Raw genomic sequence first — 22,544 nt, 5'->3', positions numbered from 1 at the left:
CTCTGACAAATCGGTAAGTACTCTCGCACTGTTTAAAGCCAAACACTCATTTCTCTTCTTGCCGATTCTTATCTTCCTTCTCTTAGGTGTGGTGTTTCTTTTGATTTCTAGAAATTCTCTAGGAGTGAAGGAGTTTGCAAGTAAATACTGAAGCAGTCTAAACCTTTCCCTCATCACTCGATCAAAGGTAGCTCTGTTTGTGATTATTGTGTTCAATTGGAGCATGACTTATATATGAAAGTGTTGGTCGATTGCCCTATTTTCCCCTATTTTTGGTTTTGTGTTTTCAATAAGCCAGTATATTGATCCAAGTCATGTGTTTCTGTGATCATCGTTAATAGATTTCGTTGTTAATGCAGCTATTCGATAAGGTGGGTGAATCAGCCTTCGTCAACAGTTTTAACAGGGCTAAACCACACTCTTTCAATCAAGACAAGTATCAAACGTTATTTGGAGTTAAGTGATAGAAAAGGGTGATTAACCCTATTATCAAGCGACTAACAGAATCCCTTGATTGAATGTAGGTTTGGTGCCCGTGGGCTATTCGCACGTTTTCGTAAAGAGGGTGTAACCACACTGCTATAAACATAGATCGGCAAAAGCTGGAAAAATATTATTATTGACGCTACACGAACATGCGCTTGCTTGTGTGGTAATCCGAATGCCTAAAACTGGGCGTTTGATCGTGGAGGCCACCATGAGCGATTTCATGGGCTTAGGCCGTTTTGGGCCACGTTGGGCCGAAATGGGCCATGTAAGCCCCACGGACTCGTGGGCCCCATGCGGGTAAACCCCACGAAAGCATAGAGAGTATTGGGCTAGGCTGTGTAGTTCAAGTGGCCAGAGCCATTACTGGGCTAAACGGGTTCTACGAGTATGTGGGCCCACTTGGGCCCGTAATATGGGCCTTAGGCCATTTTCATTGATTGATTGTTAAGGTTTCACAGGTCACCTGAGATGACTGTGAACCTACTGTCGGGTCAAAAAGTATACGTAGACCCCGATTTGATGAAATGACTGTTATACCTCTATGAGGTAAAATGACTATTATACCCCTATGAGGTAAAATAACAATATACCCCTATGATATGTATGACTGTAATTGAGCATGACATGTTGCATACACGTATGATATTATGACATGACACATTACATAGGGATGGGTTTATTATATCTGGAGGAAGTGTACTGTACTGGCAGCTCTGCTGCATATACTGTTTAGTGCCACAATCGGTGCTATATTTTGGAATGTAGGGATGGGTGGGTTGATTTTATACCCACATGGAGTGCAACGCTGGACGGAGTGGAGTGTAAAGGATGGAGGGGTAGGATTTCTGTTTGCATTCTGTTACTGTTACTGAAATGGGCTAAGGCCCACACTGAAACTGATACTACAATGGGCCAAAGCCCTAACTGGAAATGAACTATTACTAAAATGGTCTTAGGCCCAGATTGTGATTGCCACTGTATGACTGACTGTTTGTTTGATAAGGGATTACACATTGAGTTTTCATAAACTCACCCTTCTGCTTTTCTGTACAGTTAATCCTTAGGAGGATCGATGCTGCGAGGGACTCAATGGTGTCCACACAACTGCATTTTCTTACATTTTTAACTTTTAACTTATAAGTATTTAATTTGGGTGTTTTTCTTTGTAATAAGGCCTCTCTAAGTTTTCATTTAGGATTTATTACTTGATTCATATCTGCTAGTTATAGGTCGCAGATTTTCAAAAAGATAAATACTTTTCAAACACCTCGTATACGCAACATATTTTAAAAAGCTTCCACAACGAACTCTAATATGTTTAACATTTTGCTAACACAACTTGAGTTCTAACAATGAACAAGATATCCTAAACATACGTTAAGCTCGCAAAGGGGTTTTAATATAACACGAATTTTGCAACGAGATTATGTTTTTTCGAAACGCACTTCAACGTGACATGCAGATTCGGTCATAACATCTAGGTCGGGTTTGGGGTGTTACACTTCATGGAAAATCCCTATACTATCAATTATTTTTCAAAATGGTCCCCCCATTAGCAAGCTCATGCCATAAGGGTCCAAAAAATACAAAAAGTATCAAGAAAAGTCATCAAATCACTTACTTGTAGAGATATTAAGTGGCTGAAATTTTTCAAGCTTCAAAACCCTCTTATGGCTGATATTTTCGGTGGGAAGAAGATGAGAGAAAATATGATATAATTCTCTCTTTGTTTTATTTTATTCATAGCCAATTTAGTCACCAAATCTACCAAATCTTTGACTTTTTGACCATTCTTGTCTCTATGGGCGGCTAGCCTATGCATTAGTGGTCTAATTACTCTTTAAAGACCCCCAATATTGGTTATCTAGCTATTGACACACTTAGCTATCAAAATAGGACTTTTGCACTTTATGCGATTTAGTCCTCTTTCACAATTAAGCATGAAATTGCTAAAACTAATTCACCAAAATTTTCATATTCTCATATAATCATGCCACAACACATAAAATAATATTAAAAATAATTTCTCCGACCTCAGATTAGTGGTCCCGAAACCACTGTTCTAACTTGGCCCAAAATCGGACCGTTACATAGAGTCCACATTATGTTTCATAACCTCAAGAGCCAAACTATCATATAATGTGACTGAATGTGATTAAATATGGTTTATATGTGCTAAGATATATGCTTAAATAATCATGTGGTTAATTTGATAAATGTGTAATAGTATAAATAGAAGATGATTAAATGTGTGAAATATGATATTAGAGTCAAATATGTTATGAATATGTGACATGTCTGCTTAGTCGATGCATAATGACTTGTTTGCGTAGTGGTTTCTTTGAGCATTCACTGAGATTGTTAAGCTCACCCACTCTTTTTTAATCATTGCAGATAAGTAGTGCTAGTGTGAATGATGTGGTCTCGAGGGGTGATCCAAGCCAGAAATTTTAGTTGCTATTAGTAGGTGTTATCTTATTTATGAGTTTTAGGAATAAAAGGCAATGTGGTAGGCTTTGTGTTGTTTTTGCTATAATTTTTAGTTGTTTGCATGCCTATTGTGTTTGGTAATTTTTGGACATCAAACATGATGTTTGGGACTATTATTTGAGACATTTTGGTGTTTATTTTATGAGGAAATTGATGCATGATGTTAAGAACTAATTTGGAATGATCTATGTGATTATATATATTGTGTTTTTAAGGTTTGGAACAAATGTATCAATATTCGGGTTTTGAAAATAATACATCTGCAATTTTTGAAGCGCAGGAAGTCGGTTTCTCTAGTTGCTATCGATATTGCCACGAGTATCGATACTCAAGGTAAAATTATATATACTTTTTCAGTGTTACCGATATTTTTTTAAAGTTTGGATTTTAAGACAATAAATAGTAAGCTAATTTGGTATCAATTTTCCAAGCGGTATCGATACCACTATACCAATATCGATACCTATGTAACAGTTTTGGAATATTTTGCTAAGTGATCCTATTGCTTGTTTGGTGCTTATTTAATGATTGTACAATGTATGTTAGCACGTTTTATACACCTTAGGTATATGACTACAGTTCGTATAAATGCCATAATAGTAAAGGAAACAAAAATATGTATATTTAACAATGTGTCGACTTACATTGTATATGATGTGAAACGGTGGTGCAGCATCATGTTCTCAGGCTCGGCAATCAGGGCTGGTATAGGGTATTACACGGGAAGTACTTGTAATTGAACTCGATATGGAAGAGGATCAAAAGCCCATTATGTTGTAAACTGGGACGACAAACCCTAGTATTATTAACTTGGGATGTCGCCTCCTACATCTTAGTTGAACTAGAATTTCGTTTTCTAGTTGAAATAAAATTCTATAATTCAAAAAACGTTCTACCTTCTCTCCTTATAAATAGATGGAACTGATAGGGTTATTTACACAACATAAAGATATTGTTACTCTGCCCAAAAATAGAGAGAATTTTTTTCTCAACTATTAAATATCTTTTTCTAGAATAACAATTCTATCGGTTTATATTTTGAGAAAAGAATTTTCATTTTCACCCAAAAGAAAAGAAAACTATTTCTAATTTTGTAATTCAATTTGATTTGTTGAGCCCACACTCGAATCAATTCGTGGTATGAGAATAGCGAAAAATATCGTTTGGTTGAAAGTTAGAAACAACAAGGATCTGTCTATCCGAAAACATAGGTACGATTTTAGTCTAGGGTTAATTCCTATAAATATCATAAATCGGGTCGATTTTCAAAAATTTTATTTTTCACTATACAAGAAAATTATTTTCAAATCAATTTTTTTTCCAACACCAACTCAATTGAGCAATTATCAGAAACTCATCTTTTTTATTAAGTAAGAAACATTGATATTATCAAGTTATTTTTATCATTTTGAATTATGTAAAAATTAGAAAATTGCATTGATAGGATTCAAACTCAAAACAAAGTTTTCAAAAACTAAACTTTACAATTTCAACCGAAGTCTTAATCGTTTTTACCATTAATTGTGAAGGTATTTATGGTACTAGGAAAGAGGGCTTAGTAGTTATATGGAAAGCTACTATTAAACTAAGTATCGAAATAATACAAAAAAAAAATCAGATCTTTCCCTATGTTAATGATGTTATGCATCGATTTTGATTATCTCTAATATATGGCTACCCCTCACTAACACACCAAGCAAAAACATGGGACTTAATCTTCCAATGTGCTTTGACCATCCAATCATCAAAGGTTTGGTTACTACTCGACAAATTCAATCAAGTATTGCATCCATTTGATAAATTCTCACTCCACCACTCAAGAAATCCAGGGGCAGATGCACTCTAAACACACCTTGATGCACATGGTCTAATAGACATCCCATCTAAAGGCCAGTACTTTACCTGGACACATAACCAAGAAGGTGTTGACACTATTTAGGAATGATTGGACTATGGGTTTGCCAACACTACGACACATAATGCTATCCAATATTCCTATCGTGATATCATATAATAGACCTATGATTTTCTTCAATGACTTTCAAAAACCAACAGGGAGGCATCGTATTGTTTTGAAATCATGTGGAACACTCATCCATAGTTTCATCAAGTCATCAATGAAGCATGGAAATCTAAAGTCACCAACTTCTCAGTACTTAAATCAATTAAGCATGGCAATTTGAAGTCACCTTAATTCGAAGGCTCCAAATCACCTAAAGCCAACTCTATTATTGGAACAAAACAACTTTTGGTGACCTTAAATGGCAACACACTCAACTTGAAACAAAACTATGACAATTCGAGGATAATTCAAACACCGTCATCCATAATCAAATAGAGAAGCAAATAAAGGAGGAGTTGATTCAACTCAAGAGCAAGAACAAATCCATTGTGCATAGAAAGCCATAACCAAATAGATACTACATGGTGATTGAAATATGAAATTCTTCTATATCCTTACAGCATGGTGTCGATCAGCCAATCAGATTCTAGGTTTTTATAATGAACAAAGGCAATGGATTGAGGACAACGATACGCTCCACAAGATGATAGGATAGTATTTTACCAACTAGGGGTGAGTGTTCGATCGAATCGAATCGAATCAAATGGAAAATTTTTGAGTTAATCGAGTTTTTGAATCCTATTTTATCATTCTAACTCAATTCAAAATTTTCTCAAATCGAGTTGAGTGAGATGGAATTTGAATCGAATCGAATCGAATATATTATTCAAGTTAAATTTAAACAAATGGCTTTGGTTTTTTTTATTTTTATTTACTTTTTTTTAAATATATTTCTTTAAAGTTTTTAAACATGGTCATACAAAGAAAATTTTAAGTAAACAAGTGAACAAATGAAAGCAACATAACATCAATCCAAGTAAACAATATGAGTCCAAGTAAACAACAATAACACAACAGGATTATAATAATAAAAAAAACATAAGTAAAAGTCCAAGTAAACAACATGAGTCTAAGTAAACAACAACAACAACATACCAAGATTATAATAAATAAAAAAACATAAGCAAAAGTCTAAAATACAGCAAAAACCTACACTGGTCCAAACAACAAAACATTTACCTACAAACAATTGAACTGAAAAGATTTTTCAAAGAACTATTTCATTGAACTGAAAAGATTTGTCGAAGAACTACATCTACCTTCAAAAATTTGAATTGTCTCGGCATTAAAAGAATGGTCATTGAACAAGCAAAGTAATTGTTTATCAATCATTTTCATAATGTCATTAGCAACATTAAGAAAAAGCAAGTTGAACCCGAAGTCCAAAAAGCTTGTTTTACATCGCTGATCAAAGATAACAACCAAGTAAACTAGCATTTTTATCTTGTTTCCTTCACCCCAATACTTATTATACTTATCTCTCATTTTGGAAGTCATAGAAATTATGTCTAAATCTCCACAATCTTGCCACCCATCAAAAAGACAATACACCTCCATCAATACTTCAAAAAGTAAATGAGAGGTAACATGCAAATATCCAGACACTTTTAATGTAAGATGACAAAAAGGCTCTAACACTTTTATAACTCTTCGAAAAATTTCCCAAATCATCAAATGTAAGAACTCCATCTCCAGCAGCGAGGTCAAGAAAAAAGTTATGATCATCACGTACATATGATTCAAATGCAAGCTTATATTTTTCTACCACCTTTAACATCATATATGTTGAGTTCCATCTAGTAGGCACATCTAAACACAATTGAGTCTTACTATCTATCATTTCTTCTTTTGTCCATTGGTTGAATTTTGTCAACCTTGATGGTGATGCTCTTATATGCCTCACAATGCCTCTACCTCGATCCATAGATAAAAGCATCCTTACATAATATGATTAAGAATGTGTACAACACGTCTCATATGCATAAATTTCACATTTGTAACAGAAGCATTCCAATGATTCAATTTCTTTCTCAGATATTCAATGGCAACACTATTGGTGGATACATTATCAATCGTAATAGTGAAGAACCTCTCAATCCCCTAATCTCAAATACATTTTTCAAGGGCTTGACCTATGCTTTCACCTCTATGAGCAGATATCGAAAAAAAAATTTATTATCCTTTTTTACAACCTCCATTCATCATCCACCCAATGTGCCGTTAAAACCATGTAAGATATTCTCTGCAATTAATTCCAAGTGTCTATCGTCAAACAAACTCTATTTATATCTTGTTCAAAATAATTTTTCATTACACTGTTCAAGGATTTAAATAAATCAAGACAATCTATAACCACCCCAACCCAGCCTAGACTTTATGGTTGAATTATGAAGACCATATTAGCCAACTGTGTGACTAAATGACCCTATCATTCTTTGAAAATCCTTATTTACTCTCTTTTAAGAAAAATCGCAATTTACACTTGTTATTTTGGAAAACATACATCAATTAAGTCAACCATCCTTAAGTCATTTTAGTAATGATATCATGGTTTTAGAAAACACATTGCTCGTCGTTTCACTCAACAAAACCTTATTACCTTTTATTATAGCGAAAAACTCAATTTATGGAAGCTTTCATGTTAAGTCACATATCATGCATTGTCCAATTTTAAAATGTGCATTAAAACCAAATTAATGTGTCAAGTATGCATGCATGAAAACCCCAAATCAAAGTAAAACCCAAACCACAATACAAATAAATTTTACAGTCCAAAAACCAAATGAATTTAAATAATACTTAAGTAGAATAAATAATTAGCCCGAATTCCATCGTATGTCCGCGTGCCGGGTCTGATCCTAGTCTCGAGCATTACCTGAGATGTTTGAAACTATGGGGTGAGCTAAACTAGCTCAATGTGAGTTGAAAAAAATAAGAACATTCAATTATTCATACAAATAGTGTAACACCCCAAATTTTATAAATATGTTTCTGCAATTATTTAACACAACTGTGTATCTGCTTCAGTGGTTAAGTGTTCTGGGTGTGTGTATGAGGTCCCAAGTTCAAGCCTTAGCTTGGGTAAAATTTTGGTTTTTATTGAATAAAACCTTACCTTTGGTTCATAGACTTATAAGTATTTGTTTTTAAAAAAATATGGAAGAATGGGCCCGCTGGTCTGATGGATAAGTGGAGTGTTGGTGTGAGAGAGGTCTTCGGTTCGAGCCTGAACGGAGGCATTATTTTTGCTGCTAATGCCGTGGGAGTATTTGAGTTAGTTTGGGATACTGAGTAATTACAACAGATGTTGTTTAGTAGGAGCAAAACAAGGGATTTGAGAGTTACCCAAATATTCTGCTCTCCCTCTCTACCGAAATTCCTATGCAAAATTTCCTTTTCTCCACATTCTTTTTCTGTTCTTGCAGCCGAAATCCCCTTTTTGCTGCTATTTTCCTTCACTCTATTATAGATTTTTGGTCCTCCTCCATCGTCATTGCTTATCTCTACGCTTGGCGCGAATTTGATAAGTGTAAGGGTGCATTTTGTTTCGTTTTTATGAATGGTGGGTTGTTAAGAGATTTTTTTTTTTTTGTTTAAGAGAATTTCAAGACTCTGTGGACTGCTAAAACAGTGCTCTAAGTCATCAAGGAACTGTTGTTGTTCGTTAGAGGTAAGGTCGTCGTTAACTTTCGGGATTTGCCTATCCTTAGTAACTCTGTTTAAGTGACTAATTAAGTGACGTACTATTCAATAATAGGTTCTAGAGTACTCGTGGCTACGTTAGCTTCGAAATGATACCAGGTGTGTACTCTGATTGCACAGAAAACGAGATTTGGCGAAACCCGAAAAGTAAACTGTCAACACCACATGAACGTGTGGATTACCCGTGTGGAGACCGTATGGTGATACACGGCCATGTGAAACTCTAGGCCAGGTCGTGAAATCCACACTGCCAAGGCTAATTTGGGTCGTGTGGGCCCACACGGGAAAATTGCATAGGCATGTGAGCCCATTTTTTTATAACGAAATATAAGGTTGCACGGGTCGCCCAAGTCGACTATGACCTATCGTAAGGTCAGTAAGCATTATTTAGACCCCTGTTTTGTGATATGATACTGTGATGTATGTGTTAACATGTTACACCTAGCATGTATAACTGTACTATTATGAATCTGGATGTATGATCCATTTATCTGCATTATAGCATGCCATATTGTATGATGCATTGCATCGGGGTGGGTTTGATGAAGTGAAGGGAGTATCTGAAAGGCTTCATAAGCCTATTATCTGGCAACTAAGCTGCATATTTATGACATGTGATGCATCCCAGTACTTTATGGTGTGTAGGGTTGGATGGGTCGATTTTATCCCTATATTTGGTGTGCAGGGATTGGTGGGTCGATTTTATCCCCACATGGTATGTAGGGTCAGACGGAGCTGGTGTGCAGGGTTTGTGGGCATGTTTTCTGTTATTCTGATCTGTTATGTATGCTATATTTGAGATGGGCTAAAGCCCAAAGCTTGTATCTGATTCTGTGTCTGAATGGGCCAGGGCCCACACCTACTCTTTAAAAGGTTCAGGCCTAAATTATGACTGTATTATATTATCTGACTGTATGCATGCAGAACTGTGGGGATGTACACACTGAGTTTGCAAAAACTCACCCTTTATTTGTTTAAACTGTTCAAGTAATCCCCAGCAGTAGATGGATTAGGTACAGCGGAGGACTCAACGGTGACCACGGCCACCTACTCATGGGTTTTATGTTTTAAACGCTTTACCACGTTATTCTATTATTTTAGGGATATTTGTTGTAATTATGGACTTGGACTTTTGGTTTTAATATGGGTTTGAACTGTGATTATGGAGTATAAACTGTAACACCAAAGCATGGTTTTTTTTAAAATTAACTAAGGTTTCGTAATTAAAAGATAATAATAAGTTGACAAATTTTTATATATCAAAACGGGTTTTTCCAAAACCACTCTCATGTGAAATTGTCGGATCGGCCATAATGTCTAGGCCGGGTTTGGGGTGCTACATTTAGTGGTATCAGAGCCAGGTTTGCAAAACTCGACTGTGGATTTGGGTTTTAAAAGATTGGTTTTAAAGAAATAATTTGTACTTGAAATATTTTCGGAATAATAAGTGGTACACTGAGTCTCTAGCGCCGATCCTGTAAGTTTCTGAAACTATGATAAGTACTGTTTCAAAGCATGTTTAGAGTATACTAAAATTCTGCTTGGATTTGTCTAAAAATACTGTTAATATGCTATAAAACTAATGTAGGTAGTATACTCTACTGAAACACTCAAGGTAGTGTAAACTGCAAACTATAGAGAGACTATACTCGGAAAATAGACTCTGAACATTCTGATACTAGACTGCATAAAATATCTGTTACTGAATTATAGGAACTGTAAACTGATTTGGATAAAATTATTAATACAGATAAATACTAAAATTTATGATGAGCTCACGTGGTACTCGTGGACGAGGTACTAGAGGCCGAGGTAGAGGCCGTAGAGGGGCTCGAATTGAGTCCTTAGCATCTGATATAATTCCAAATCTGGATACTAGCGAGACACCGATATCACCTGCGATAGAGATTGGGTCTAGGTTTCATGATCGTGCGGCTGTGGACAATGCACGTCGTTGGGCCAAACACTGGTTCTGGGGACCGTGAGTCGGTTACGAAACGACTTCGGTCTAATGGGGCTGAGGTATTTAAAGGTATCGCTAGAGTTGCTCCTAATGTAGCTGAGTACTGAATAGAGGCCACGAAAAGTATTATGGATGACCTAGATTTCATTGCTGAGCAAAAGCTTAAGGGGTTGTGTCTTTGCTTCGTAATGAGTCATACCAGTGGTGGTTAACGGTTAAGGAGGGCACCCAGCCCAACAGACTGACATGGGATCTATTTAAGACGGCTTTCTAGAGTAAGTATATGGGAGCCAACTATATGGATGTGAGGCGATGTGAGTTTCTGAATCTCACTCAGGGTGATCGTTCGGTGGCCGAGTATGAGGCCGAGTTCTTGAAGTTAAGTCGTTATACGTGAGGCATGGTGGCGACAGAGTATGAGCATTGTGTCCCTTTTGAGGATGGTCTCGGCTATTGTTTACAGGTTCTGATAGCTCCTCAATGGGAGCGGGATTTCTCTACACTGGTTGAGAAGGCAAAGATCACTGAGGAAGTAAAGCACACTGAGCGCCAAAACCGAGACAAAGAGAAGGCTAAGAGGGATACAGAGCCTTCGAATTCTGGGATGAGGCCTAAGAAAAAGGCCAGGTTTGATGTGCCCGTGTGAATTGCGCCTATTATTGCACCTACTGGGGTGATGTTTTGTCAACACTGTAATAGGCGCTATCCGGGCGAATGTTGGAGGGCTACTGGAGCTTGTCTTAGATATGGGTCTACTGAGCATCGCATTAAGGATTGCCCATTGAGAGTTAATCAGATGCCAACTCCGATTAATGAGACTGCGCAGCCGGTAAGGGTAGTTCAGCAGCCACCTAGGGGTCGAGGTCAGACTAGGGGTGGTAACGGCATGGGCTGGGGACAAAGAGCACTGGGGAGAGGTGTTGGACCGACTAAGGCAAGGTAGCCTGCACTAGTTTATGTTACATGTCGCCGTGAGGATCGAGATACTCCAGATGTCATCACGAGTACATTCTTAATATTTAATGTACCTTACCTTGCACTGATAGACATAGGCTCTACACACTTTTATGTAGCTAGTACTATGTCTGGGACTTTGGGAATTCCGGTCAAAAATACTGATAGTGAGTTGACTGTGATAAGTCCTTTGGGGCAGTCTGTTCGAGTAGATAAGTTGTATAGAGATGTTCCGCTTGAGGTCCAAGAGACAGTGTTTCTGGCGGATTTAGTGGAGCTTCTATTTTGGGAGTTCGATTTAATTCTGGGTATGGACTGGTTAGTTAAACATCGAGTGAGTCTGGACTGTACTACAAGGGTTGTTCTGAGGATCGAGGAAGATAATAAGGTGGACGTGATTGGAGAACAACGAGACTATTTGCCTAATGCGATATCTGCATTGAGGGCGAAGAAGTTAGTAAGGAAGGGGTGTGAGGCATTCTTGGCTTATATCAGTGTTGCTGATTCTGTAGACTCTTCGATTAAGGATATTTAAACTGTAAGGAACTTTTTAAATGTTTTTCCAGAGGAACTACCGGGATTGCCTCCGAGTCGTGAGGTAGAGTTTGGTATTGAACTGGTTCCTGGTACAGCTCCGGTGTCTATCGCCCCTTACTAAATGGCACTGAAAGAGCTAACGGAACTTAAGGCTCAAATCCAAGAACTGCTAGATCATGGGTTTATTCGTCCTAGTGTGTCTCCGTGGGGAGCACCTGTTTTGTTTGTAAGAAAAGACGGTACAATAAGGATGTGTATCGACTACCGTTAACTGAACAAGTTGACGATCAAGAATAAATACCCACTTCTGAGGATAGACGACTTATTCGATCAGTTCAGAAGGGCGTCAGTGTTCTCTAAGATTGATATGTGATCGGGTTACAATCAGTTGAGAGTAAAGAAGGCCGATGTGCATAAGACGGCATTTAGGACTCGGTATGGACATTTCGAGTTCCAAGTTATAGCCTTTGGTTTGACTAATGCACCAGCGGCATTTATGTATTTAATGAATCGAGTATTTCAGCCCTATCTGGATCAGTTTGTAATGGTGTTCATCAATGACTTATTAGTGAATTTTAAGTTAGAGGATGAGCACAATGAGCATCTCAGGGTGGTTCTATAGATTCTTCGTGAGAAACAATTGTACGCGAAGTTCAGCAAGTGTGAGTTCTGACTTCGGGAAGTGCCATTTTTGGGACATGTAGTTTCTACTAGGGGGATACAAGTTGATCCTCGTAAGATTGAGGCTGTGTTGGGTTGGAAACAGCCGAAAAATGTGTCTGAGATCCGTAGTTTTCTGGGGCTGGCAGGATATTATCGGCATTTCATAGAAAGGTTCTCTTTTATCACAGCTCTGATGACTAAGCTACTATGTAAGGGAGTTCCTTTTGTTTAGACTGATGCACAGCAGGAGAGTTTTGATAAGCTTAAGACTGTTCTGACTCAAGCTCCTGTTCTGATACAGCCTGAGCCTGGTAGGGGCTTTGTGGTTAACAGTGATGCGTCGCATGTAGGTCAGGGTTGTGTTCTGATACAAGACGGAAAAGTAGTTGTTTATATGTCTCGTCAGCTTAAGACTCACAAGGCTAATTATCCGATACACGATTTGGAGTTGGCAGCAGTAGTCTTTGCTCTTAAGATCTGGAGGCGCTATCTGTATAGTGAAAAGTGTACTATCTACTCTGACCACAAAAGCCTCAAGTATCTCCTCACTCAGAAGAAGTTGAACCTTAGGCAGCATCGATGGGTTGAATTGCTTAAGGATTATGACTATAGTATTGAGCATCATCCTGGTAAGCCTAATGTGGTTGCCGATGCGTTAAGTCGTAGGGCTATGACCAAATTGAGAACGATGTTTGCTCAACTTAGTTTATTCGATGATGGGAGTCTACTGGCTGAACTGCAAGTAAAACCAACATGGATTGATCAGATTAGGGATAAACAGATAGGAGATAAGTCTCTTGAGTTGAGGTTCTATCAAATTGAGAGTGGGGTTACTACGAATTTTAGGATTAATGATGATTGGGTATTGTGTTTTCGAGGACGGATCTGTGTACCGAATGATGATGACTTAAGACAGTCGATTTTGAGGGAGGCACATAGTAGCTCTTATGCTATGCATCCTGGTGGGAACAAGATATACTGAGATCTCCGAGAGTTGTACTAGTGGCCAGGGTTAAAACGTGAGGTTACCGACTTTGTTGCTTGCTGTTTGACTTGTCAGCAGGTTAAAGCTGAGCATCAGTTACCTTCGGGTTTGCTACAGCCGGTTAAGATAACGATGTAGAAATGGGAGCAAGTAAGGATAGACTTCGTTAGTGGGTTACCCCTAACACCCACTAAGAAGGATTCTATTTGGGTCATTGTGGATCGATTGACCAAGATAGCACATTTCATTCCTCTTGGGATAGACTTCTCCCTACAAAAGTTGGTCAAACGTTACATTTCTGAAATAGTGAGGCTACATGGGGTACCTATCTCGATCATTTCTGATAGGGATCCTCGTTTTACATCTTGATTCTAGCAAAAACTTCATGAGGCTTTGGGTTCGAGGTTAGACTTCAATACTAATTTCCATCCTTAGATAGATGGTCAGTTGAAGAGGGTGATTCAGATATTGGAGGACATGTTGAGGGCTACATTATAGACTTCTAGGGCAGTTGAGAGGAGTACTTGCATTTAGCAGAGTTCGCTTACAAAAACAGCTATCAGTCTAGTATACAGATGGCACCTTACGAGGCACTGTATGGTCGTAAGTGTCGCACTCTCTTATGCTAGACTGAGTTGGGTGAGCGACGTGTTCTGGGTCTGGAGATGGTATTAAAGACTGATGATAAAGTCCCCTTGATTCGAGATCGACTGAAAGTAGCTTCTGATAGACAGAAGTCCTATGCTGATTTGAAGAGGAAGACATCAAATATTTTGTGGGGGATATGGTTTTCCTTAAGGTCTCTCCATGGAAGAAGGTTTTAAGGTTCAATCGCAAAGGCAAGCTGAGCCCTCAGTTTATTGGATCGTACCAGATTCTGAAGCGAGTAGGGCCAGTCGCATACCCTACACACATTGTTCTGGTGGTGGACATTGAGGTTAGACCGGATCTAAGACATTGAGGTTAGACCGGATCTAACATTCGAGGAGGAGCTAGTTTAGATTTTAGACTGGGACATTAAGGTTCTGTGTAGAAAATATGTCCCTTTAGTGAAGGTGCTGTGGTGGAATCATAGCACTGATGAGGCCACTTGGGAGCCTGAGGATTCAATGCGATAGCAGTATCCTCACCTTTTCTGATTAGGTAAAATTTCGAGGATGAAATTTTCTTTGAGGGGGTAGAGTTGTAACACCCCAAATTTTATAAATATGTTTCTGCAATTATTTAACACAACTGTGTATCTACTCCAGTGGTTAAGTGTTCTGGGTGTGTGTGTCAGGTCCCAAGTTCAAGCCTTAGCTTGGGTAAAATTTTGGCATTTATTGAATAAAGCCTTACCTTTGGTTAATAGACTTATAGGTATTTGTTTTTTTAAAAAAATGCCAGAATAGGCCTGCCGATCTGGTGGATAAGTGGAGTGTTGGTGTGAGGGAGGTGTTGGGTTCGAGTCTGAACGGAGTCATTATTTTTGCTACTAATGCCGTGGGAGTATTTAAGTTGGTTTGGGATACTGAGTAGTTGCTACAAATGTAGTTTAATGAGAGCAAAACAAGGGATTTGAACGTTACCCAAATATTCTGCACTCCCTCTCTACTGAAATTCCTCTACAAAATTTCCCCTTCTTTACATTCTTTTTCCATTCTTCCAGTCGAAATCCTCCTTTTTGCTGTCGGTTTCCTTCACTCTATTATTGATTTTTGGTCCTCTTCCATTGTCATTGCTTATTTTTGCACTTGGCGTGAATTCAGTAAGTGTAAGGGTGTGTTTTGTTTCGTTTTTATGAATGTTGGGTTGTTAAGAGATTGTTTTCTGTTTAAGAGACAATCAAGATTCTGTGGACTGCTAAAACGCCACTCTAAGTCAGCGAGGAACTGCTGTTGTTTGTTAGAGGTTAGGTCGTCATTAACTTTAGGGATTTGCCTATCCTTAGTAACTCGGTTTAAGTGACTAATTAAGTGGCGTACTGCTCAATAATAGGTTCTAGAGTACTCGTGGTTGCGTTAGCTTTGAAATGATACCAGGTGTGTACTCCGATTGCATAAAAAATGAGATTCAGCGAAAGTCGAAAAGTAAACTATCGACGCCACACGGGCGTGTGGATTGCCCGTGTGGAGGCTATGTCATGATACACGACCGTGTGATCGACGAACCGCCGTACGCGAGCTACACGAGCGCGACGGACAGGGCCGTGTGATGGCTGGTGAGGCCGTGTGCAAGACACAGGCTCGGCCAATTAGGCCGTGTAGGCCATATGCATGTGTGGGTCTACACGAGTGAACCACACAGGTGTATGAAATTCTGGACCAAGTCGTGAGATCCACACGGCCAAGGCTAATTTGGGTCGTGTGGGCCCACACGGGCAGACTACATGGGCGTGTAAGCCCATTTTTCTGTAACGAACTGTAAGGTTGCACTGGTCGCCCAAGTCGACTGTGACCTATCTTAGAGTCGGTAAGCATTACTTAGACCCTTGTTTTATGATATGATACTGTGATGTATGTGTTAACATGTTACACCTAGCATGTATAATTGTACTGTTATGAATATGGATGTATGATGCATTTATCTACATTATAGCATGCCATATTGTATGATGCATTGATCAATGTGGGTTTGATAAAGTGAAGGGAGTATCTGAAAGGCTTCAGAACCCTGTTATCTGGTAGCTAAGCTGCATATCTATGACATGTGCCGCATTACGATACTTTATGGTGTGTAAGGTTGGATGGGTCGATTTTATCCCCATATTTGGTGTGCAGGGATGAGTGAGTCGATTTTATCCCCATATTTGGTATGCAGGGATGAGTGAGTCGATTTTATCCCTACATGGTGTGTAGGGTTGGACAAAGTTGGTGTGCAAGGTTGGTGGGCATGTTTTCTATTATTTTGATCTGTTATGCATGCTATATTTGAGATGGGCTAAGGCCCTAAGTTTGTATCTAATTCTGTGTCTGAGTGGGCCAAGGCCCACACCGACTCTGTAAAGGGTTCAGGCCCGAATTATGACTGTATTCTGTTATCTGACTATATTCATGTGGAACTGTGGGGATGTACACACTGAGTTTGTAAAAACTCACCCTTTATTTGTTTAAACTGTTCAAGTAATCCCCAAAAGTAGACGGATTGGTGCAGTGGAGGACTCAACAGTGACCACGGCCACCTACTCATGGGTTTTATGTTTTAAATGCTTTACCACGCTATTTTATTATTTTGGGGATATTTGTTGTAATTATGGACTTGGACTTTTGGTTTTTATTTGGGTTTGAACTGTGATTATGGAGTATAAACTGCAACGCCAAAGCATGGTTTTCTTTAAAATTAACTAAGGTTTCGTAAGTAAAAGATAATAATAATTTGACAGATTTTTATGTATCAAAACGGGTTCTTCCAAAAACACTCTCATATGACATTGCCGGATTATGCCATAACGTCTAGGCTAGGTTTAGGGTGTTACAAATAGCAATAAATAATCTAATGCAACATAAAAAAATAGCATAAAAAATTATCGTTCTAATATGTCATGGACATAATATAATACAAAATGATTTCCTACCCAATCATCCACTACACACCACGAGTTCCCCAGAACTTATCTACCAAACTACAAACATTGTGAGCTGAGCTCGATGTGGTTAAACCACCATTATAAATAATGTAGTTATACTACCACTCATTATGTGATATAATCGTCATTCTCCTCATTACTTCCAGTGTGGTGCACTGAAAACATGAATGCAATCTTAACCTGCCACCATTACTCTATAGAACTCCTCCATCATCTACAATCCTAAGCTATGGACATCCATTGTGTCATATGAGATACAAAAAAGATCATATTTTCATTATAATCACATTTCAATAGCATGATTTACATGTCTTCATTATCATTCATTTTCATACAATGGTGACACTTATCAAGCATTCCATTACATAATCAATTTGATGAAATTCTAATGTGCCTCAGCTTCATAACCATTTCATAAACAATTTTTTCCAATGCATGTATAGCAGACTTTTATTCAATACATTTAATGTCAATTCATTAAAGCATACAATCCAAGCATTCACTCATTTCTTTAATATTGTAGAATACGTCAAACATACAACCAGCAATCATTACATATTCAAATCATCCATGTCACTTCATACTAAAACCAACCATACAATTAATCAGTCAACCATACTAATTCGGAAGCATGTTGTTTAGCTAGGGCTTGAAACATTAATCAATCAACCATACTAATTCGAAAGCATGTTGTTTAGCTAGGGCTTGAAACATACCTGATTCGGCCATCTTAAAGTCACTTACATAGCCTTTTTAATAAGTCTGACTAGCTTAATAGCCTTTTTACTAATTAGGAAGGTTGTTAAGGAAAAAGGAGCTTGGTGGGCAGCACAGTGAAGGAATAAGGGAGAAAATTGAAAGAATGAGAAAAGAGAAGAGGAAGGGGCGGCTAGGGTTGGAAAAAGAATGACTAAAGGCTGAAAAATAAATGAAAAAGTGATATTCATGCCTAGGTTAATAGGCATGGGTGGCACAAAAGTAGGGGGAAGGAGAAAATTTAGCAAAATTAAGCTATTTTGCAAAAGAATGGAATTAAACTCAAGTCCTTGAGTTATTTACACTATCTCCTTATATTTTTTTACCACTAAACTAATGGCTCATTTTTTATACAATTTTACATACTTCAAACCAAAAATTTAGGATGTTACACAATCCCTTTTAATTGTCCAACGAAATGGAAGACTAAACCGTGGGCATGCCATAGAAAAAAAAGTATTTGAAACCCTCTCCCTTTACAATTTTAAAAGGCATTTCATCCACAATTATCATACGATCTAATGCCTTTCTAACAACATCTTTATCAAACACCTAAGTTGATAAATCCATTGTTTCTTGGCTAGTCTTCACAAATGTTAATTCCGATTGTTTCGGATCAGAAGTATTACCTTGAGGTTTTTTTAAGCATGTTTTCAAATGATTATTCGAATTCGATGTAGAACCTGAAGTTGATTCCATGGTGTAAGTAACATCAAAAACATTGCACCTTGCTCTCTTCTCCCCCTCTTCAGTTACAAATTTGGTGAAATGGCTCTAACAACCTGCCTTTAGAGTAATCTTTCTTTGACATTTCCCTTTTTTGGTTGTTTGATCATCTCTACTTGGGGAAGAATTTTGTAAACTTTGAGTTAAACCATCTCATTTTGGATCACTTATCTACAAGTAAACATTTGTTGCAATCACTAACTGTGACCAATAATTGACTTATCTAATGGAAGATTAAATTTATTAATGATATAAGAAAAGCTCAAAAAAATAAATAAGATAATAAAAGAAATGTTGCACTAATTTGTTCATGTGGACAAGTTGAGATAATATTTTTGTGGCATAATGTTTGTGGGAGATTCACTTAAATTAATGGCAATCATTGACATGCATGCTTCACTATGCAGTTCCCAGTGCCCAATTCAACATTTCTAGAGTTGGAGATGTCACCACTTTCGAATTCCTGGTATGTGATTTTATTAATTTTAGTTTAAGTTATCTTTCACTTTCCTCATAATTTGTAAGTTAAAAGACATATGTATCATTAAGTTACAATCAATGGTGGTCCTATTATTGCCCATTTTCTTATGCCAAAAAGAAAATCCCTTATGTTATAGTTAATAAAATATGAATCATGTGACATATAACTCAGGCAATTAAAAAATTCTGCTTTGTTGTAGTTAACAAATGACAGATTGCCCATTTTCTCACCATCTTCTCTTTCCTTTGTTTTCTTCTTCTTTAATTTCTCAAATTTATTTTACTTTGATTTCCACTATCCTTTTTTTAATTGGAAAAAGAAGAAGCTACCTCTTTTTTTTATTTTTCTTGAATCCCATTCTCCTTTGATTTCTTTTATTTGCCCTAAGAAAAAAATTGGTTCTTAATTTTGTTATGGCAATTTGACCCAAATACTTTGTTATGGAAATGAGTTTTAATCATAATCACATTAAACTGTCATTTTTGTTTTATTGATGAAAGAAGAAAGAAGAATAAAAAATAAATGTGGTATAAGCCAAATTGAATAGCCAAAAGCTTTGGGTTTTCATGTTTTTTGTCTTCTTCGTTCACTTGCTTTTTGCATTTACTAAAATTATGAGTTGTTAGCTTATTATCTTCCACATTTGGCTTATTTATAAGTTGAATTTATTATCAAGACTTGAACAGTAAGAATTTAGCAAAATTTTATTAGTAAGTTACATGAAATTTCGAGACAAAAGAATATATATATTTCTCACCCCAAGCAGCAGTTATATTTTTATATATATTGTTCAATGTTTCGGGAAAAATCTGGGAGATGCAGTAAAGTCAAGGTTAAGACTGAAGAGAATGAAGCAGCGCCGACCAGAAGGAGCACCAGGTTTGGAGCAATTGAAGATGATGAGGAATTTGCTTAACCTAAAAAAGCTCAATGAACTAATAAAGAAGAAAAGGGAGGTAGGGATTTTGACTTGGGGGATTTGAATGAACTGATGAAGAAGAAGATGATAAATAGAGGGTTTAATTTAGGGATTTTTTAAGAAAAATAGATTTGGGGTTTAATTTAAGGTTTTTTGAAGAAAAAGAATAGATTTGGGGTTTGAATTGAATGGATGAACAATAGATCTTGGAGGGTTTGATTTGGGGGAAATTGGGAAAGTGGATTGGTGGGGAAAACAGGCTTTGGGGGGAAATGAGGTAAAGTAAAAGCCTAAAAGCGTTTGAGCTTGGGGAATATAAATTTAAATTTTAAAATAATATAATTGGTGAGGCAAACAGGCTTTGGGGGGAAATGAGGTAAAGTAAAAGCTTAAATGGGTTTGGGCTTGGGAAATATAAATTTAAAATTTAAAATAATATAATTTATATTTGAGCTATTTGAATTCAAAAATTTAACTCAACTTGAACTCAAAATTCGAGAAAAGAATTGAGTTGATTTGAATAATTCGAAATTCGAATCTTTTTCAATTTTTTTGAGTCAAATTGAATTTTGCTAACCCTTATTACCAGCATCTATAATCAACCACTAGGACTACCCCTAGAATAGCTGCAAAATTTTCTTCGTACATTCCGAACCCCCATCCTTTCCCCAACACTTCAAGAACATCTAAATGTCCCATTCACGGTAAAGAAAATTAAAAGGGCCACCTTCCAAATTCATCCCTCTAAAGTACTTGGACCTGATGGTAAAGTGGGGTTTTTCTACCAACAATACTTGGATATAGTGGGACAACTAACTACTCAAGCATGTATGAACTTCCCAACTCTGGTTTTCTACTCAAAGAATTTAACAAAACGTTCATTGCACTAATGCCCAAAGGGGCACATTATAAGCAACTGTGTGATATTCGACCAATAAGTCTTTGCAATGTGATATATAAGATCTATTTAAAGGTACTCGTCAACCATCTTAAATAAGTAATGGAAAAAATACTCCCCATACCAAAATGCCTTCATCCAAGACTACAACATTATGGGCAACATTCTCCTAGGCAGTGAACTAATGTAGACCGTCTATAGCAAATAGTAAGGAAAGGGCACCTTAGTAGCCTTCAAAATATATATGTGCAAAACTTGTGATCGCGTTAGATGGAATATACTACTAGGAATTATGAAGCATATAGGATTCAATATGCATTGGTGACAATTGATTTGTTAGTGTATCAATAAAATTTCTTAGCAAGTCTTAGTTAATGAGCGACCAACGGTTCTCATACAACCAAAGAGAGAAGTACTATAGGGAGACTCGTTATCGCCATACAACTTCCTACTTTGTCAAAATGTGTTATCATCAATGCTTGTACACACTGACTGCACTTTCAAAGTCCATAACATCCAACTACATCGCAACTACCCACCCTTAAATGATTTGTTATTTGCTAATGATTCTTTCTTTTTCTTCTAGGTCTTGATCCAATCAACACGATCACTAAAAGAAACTCTCAAGACCTATTGCCACTTTTCCGGTCTCTCAATTAACCAAGCTAAATAAAAAATATTTTTTAGCAAAGTAGGGGAACTTAACCTTAAAAGGTGGACAACTAATATCCTTGATGTACATTGCATAGATTGCCCGAGAAGATGCCTTTGTTTCAAATTGGGCACCTCAACAACATGCACTTATTTTTTAAAAACACGGTAGAGCAAATGCATCAAAACTTGCGAATTGGAAATCCAAACTCCTATCACCTAGTGGTAAACTCATCTTGATATAATCTATGTTGGCGGTCTTACCAATATGCATATTATCCTATGCTAAGGCGCCTAAATCCATCTCAGAAAAGATTGGCTGGATTATCTGTAATTTCTGGTGGAATCAGAAAGATGGCATATGCAAGATCCACATGTGCCTAAAAAAATAATTAGGACTAGGCATTCAATAAGAAGAGTTGCTGAATGACGTCGTACTAAGCAAACAAGCATGGAAAATCTTTACAAAACCTAACACACTTCTCATTCAATATTATTGACTATTTATTGTTCTACTTCATACTTCTTATAGGTCTAGGCACGACCAAATGACTCATTGGTATGGAAAAGCATTCTCAAAGGGCACGAAATTTGCTTGCAGGGTCTTGACATTTAGATATGGGATGGTCATAATGTTTCGATAATTGACAACAGTTTAGCACTTCGACAACATCCAAATCAACTATTGTTGGGGATCGTAGTTAAGGATGTTGTTGACTTTGCACATGGATAATGGACCTTGGAAGCCATTATTAACCGCTTTGGTGATGTTAGGACAAGGGAGCTATGTACTAAAGGATTTTCCATCAATCTTAGGTACAACAAGTATGTGTAGAAATATAACTTCTCAAGTCACTTTTCA

Source organism: Gossypium arboreum, chromosome 4 (assembly GCF_025698485.1).
Source record: "Gossypium arboreum isolate Shixiya-1 chromosome 4, ASM2569848v2, whole genome shotgun sequence".
NCBI lineage: Eukaryota > Viridiplantae > Streptophyta > Magnoliopsida > Malvales > Malvaceae > Gossypium > Gossypium arboreum.
This window is presented reverse-complemented; position numbering follows the sequence as displayed.